The following is a 4,170-nucleotide window of genomic DNA, read 5'->3' on the forward strand; positions in this document are numbered from 1 at the left end:
GACTTTCTTCCAGGTTCTGTTCAGTGCCAGTCTGTTTTAGTTAGTTAGCTGAGCCATGGGTAACAGTTAGCTGTTATCAAATTTTTTAAAAGTGTCATAAATCAATGGCAATACAATGTTTTTATGGGAGTGGGCATGTCATCAAATACCCATGTACTAGGTGCCTGGTAGCCCCTATGTGAGATGCTTGTTATAAATTTTGTTTATTTATTATTGGATGCATTGGATATGATGGGGCTATGTATTTTTTAAATTTTATTTGCACTTTTGATAGACTAAAGAATAAACTATGCAAAAAACTTAATGACATATGGGGTCTGTGTGTCTGTGTACACAAGGCCTTATTCACTTTGGCTTTACTAAAATTGCCTATGCATTTCTCATGTATCTACATTCTTTCCCACATGAACACATTAAAAGTGTTCTTTCTAGCCCTGGCCAGGTGGCTCAGTTAGTTGGAGCATCATCCTGTACACCAAAATGTTGTGGGTTTGATTCCAGTCAGGACACCTACCTAGGTTGTTGTTTTGATCACCAGTCTGGGAACATATGGGAGGCAACCAATCTATGTTTCTCTCTCTCTCTCTCTTCCTCTCTCTCTCTCTCTCTCCTTTCCTCTCTCTCTCTCTCTCTCCTTTCCTCTCTCTCTCTCTAAAGTCAATAATAAAAAACAAACAACCCCTAAAACATATCTTCAGGTGAGGATTTAAAAAAGAAGTGTTCTCTATTCACAACCCCTAGGGTACTTTATGAGGCACTACTGCCTCAGACCACAGAATTCATCTTTAGGCACTATGTATGTGTTATGGACAGGGAGGGCGACAGACATAGGTTCTGCCTTTTCTGGCCTTATATATGAGGCACATTGATAGAATATGTAATCTGAACCTCAGTAAGTGCTATGAAGGACATGTAAAGAGAGCTAGGGTAGCATGTAGCAAGGGGCATGGTTGCTCTGGAAACTTCCCAGAGGAAGTAATGTATAAACTCAGAGAGTGGAAGAATAGCAAAATGGCCCAGAGGACAGTCAGAGAAGCTCTCAACACACATGGGCTTGCCAGGAACCATATTTATGATTGCAACATCACTAGATTTCAAAAACTTAGGGCCATTTTCCAGCTTTTTCCCAGAATGACCGTCAATCTCCTCCTTTGGCTCAACAAATTTGCAAGCAAGACGAGCTGTGTGACAATCCAGCACAGGTGTTTAGCCAGCACTGATTTAGCCTGGATGGTTCAGGACAATCGCCTGAGTTGTGAAGCCAGTTGCTTCCACTGGTGGGTCATTTTTGCAGTCACCAGCCACATTGGCACAATGAACATCCTTGACAGACATGTTCTTGCCATTGAAGCTCACACTGTCCCCAGGAAAAGCTTCACTCAAAGCTTCATGGTGGCCTTCAACAGACATTACTTCAATTGTAACACTGGCTGGAGCATAGTCACCACGACGCCAGGTTTTCGAAAACCAGTCTCCACTGTGCCTACAGGGACAGTACTCATACCACCAATTTTGTAGACATCCTGGAGGAGCAAACACGGCTTATCATTTGGGGAGTTAATGGCAGGTTGCAATCCAGTATTTCAAGTAGTGTGGTTCCACTGGCATTGCCATATTTACGGGGGACTTTCCGTTCCTTGAAGCAAGGCATGTTAGCACTTGGCTCTGGCATGTTGTTGCCCTTCTAATCAGACATGGGCACAAATGTTACTGTGTTAGGGTTTAGATAATTTTCTTAAGGTAGGTGCTGACTTCTTTAACAATTTTCTTGTATCCCTTCTAGCTGTAGGACAGCTCAGTGGAACCAATTTTATTAACACTAATAATCAGTTGTTTCACACCCAGAGTGTAAGCCAGAGGACGTGTTCACGGGTCTGTCCATTCTTGGAGATACCTGCCTCAAATTCACCAACACCAGCAGCAACAATCAGGACGCCACAGTCAGCCTGAGATGTACCTGTAATCAATGTTTTTGACAAAGTCTGTGTCCTGGGGCATCCGTGATGACCATATAATATTTGCTGGTCTCAAATATCCACAGGGAGATATCATTGGTGATACCACAATAATGTTCAGCTTTCTGTTTATCCAAGACCCAGACATAATTGAAGGAGCCCTTCCCCATCTCAGCAGCTTCTCTCTCAAATTTTTTGATGGTTCTTTTGTTAATCCCACCATATTTGTAGATCAGATGGCCAGTAGTAGTAGATTTGTGGGAATCTATTTGTCATTGACAATGATGTTGATATGAGTCTTTTCCTTTCCCATTTTGGCTTTGATTTAGTACTGATTTTCATGACAACTGTGTTCTGGTGACAAACCTGTTGTGAAAAAGGACTTTGTTTGTTTTGAAAAAAATTCAACTAATAGTGGAGATGGTTTAAAAAATATCTCAACAGTACTGGAAAGTGCATTTCCATTTCACTTCAGCTTCCTAGTTCCTCAGTTTGCCAGTCCTCTTCAGAGGCAATTTATTTTGCCAGTTTTTATGCTTTTTATCCATGCAGATCTAACATGTGTTTGTATATAGCTCCAATTTTTTTTTTACTCACACTTGCCATACAGTGCTGTATCTTTCTTTTACAAATTAATATAACTTGGAGTTGGTTTCATATCACTTTTCATATTTTTCAATAATTAATAGGATATTATTCCAAATGGATGGATACTATACTAAATTACTGTATACATACATCCTTATGCATGTATTACTGCATTCCTACACAAAAAATTTAGTGCAGAAGATATTTGTATTTTAAATTTAGAAATATTGTCAAGTTGACTTTTTAAAAATGTAATTTAATTAATTTATTTTAAATTTTTGTTATGAGACTATTACAAATGTCTTCTTTTTTCCCCACATTGTACCCCTCCACCCGGTACCTGCCCTGCCCCAGGGCTTCATCACCTTATTGTGTCCATAGGTATGCATATATGCACATAAATTCTTTGGTTAATCTCTTTCTGTCCCCCATTCCATTCTGTCTGAGATTTGTCAGTCTGTTCCATGTTTTTATGCCTCTGGTTCTATTTTATTCATCAGTTAATTTTCTTCATTAGATTCTTTGTTTATTTTGATTTTTAGATTCAAATGTTGATAGATATGTATTTGTTGCCCATATACATTTTCTCTTCTTAAAGAATATCCTTCAACATTCTATGTAATACTGGTTTGGTGGTGATGAACCCCTTTAACTTTTTCTTGTCTGTGAAGCTCTTTATCTGACCTTCAATTCTGAATGATAGCTTTGCTGGGTAATCTTGGTTGTAGGTTCTTGCTATTCATCACTTTGAATATTTCTCAACTACTTCCTTCTGGCCTGTGAGAATAAGCTAGTAATTTTTTCTGTCAAAGAAGGTAGTTTAGGCAGCTGCCATTTTAGTTCACATGACTTGCAGCTCCCCTGAGGGCTTCCATTTTGAAATGGCAAAGGTCAACCACTTACTTTAAATTAGGCAATCGCGCAAGAGTGTGAGCAGAAGCTCTCAAGAATGAGAGACAGATCATGTGCATTAGGAATAAAAGCCTGAGAAAACTGCCAGCTCAGCGCTCAGTGTATGTGCTGCCAGACTGTGCTGGTATGTACCCTTCTGCAGAAGTGAAGAATTTGCCTTGCTGCCTGGCTCTCAAGTATGCTTTGTGTTCTACCAGGATTCCTGATTTAGGGGGTTTGACTTATTTCTAAAATGGCCTAAAAAGTATCTGTTGAGACATCAGCTGACAGTCCTATGGCACTCCCTTGTAGGTAACTAACTTCATTTCTCTTGATGCTTTTAAGATTCTCTTAGTCTTTAGCCCTTGGCATTTTAATTATGATGTGTCTTGGTGTGGGCCTCTTTGGGTTCCTCTTGTTTTGGACTCTCTGTGCTTCCTGGACTTGTAAGTCTATTTCTTTCACTAAGTAGGGAAAGTTTTCTGTCATTATTTTTTCAAATAGGTTTTCCATACCTTGCTCTTTTTCTTCTCCTTCTGGGACCCCCATAATATGAATGTTAGTAAGCTAGAAGTTGTCCCCAAGACTCCTTACACTATCTTCATATTTTTGGATTCTTTTTGATCTTCTGATTGGGTGTTTTTGCTTCCTTATATTCCAAATCAATGATTTGATTCTCAGAATCCTCTACTCTACTGTTAAATCTCAGTAAATTATTCTTTATTTCAGTTAGTCT

General features: G+C 39.2%; 1 pseudogene; it reads right to left on the bottom strand.

The window, feature by feature from the left end:
- Positions 1–849: 849 nt before the first annotated feature.
- Positions 850–2,268, bottom strand: LOC118675645 (annotated as a pseudogene).
- Between the last annotated feature and the right edge of the window lie 1,902 nt (positions 2,269–4,170).

This window comes from Myotis myotis, unplaced genomic scaffold (assembly GCF_014108235.1).
Source record: "Myotis myotis isolate mMyoMyo1 unplaced genomic scaffold, mMyoMyo1.p scaffold_m19_p_2, whole genome shotgun sequence".
Taxonomy (NCBI): Eukaryota; Metazoa; Chordata; class Mammalia; order Chiroptera; family Vespertilionidae; genus Myotis; species Myotis myotis.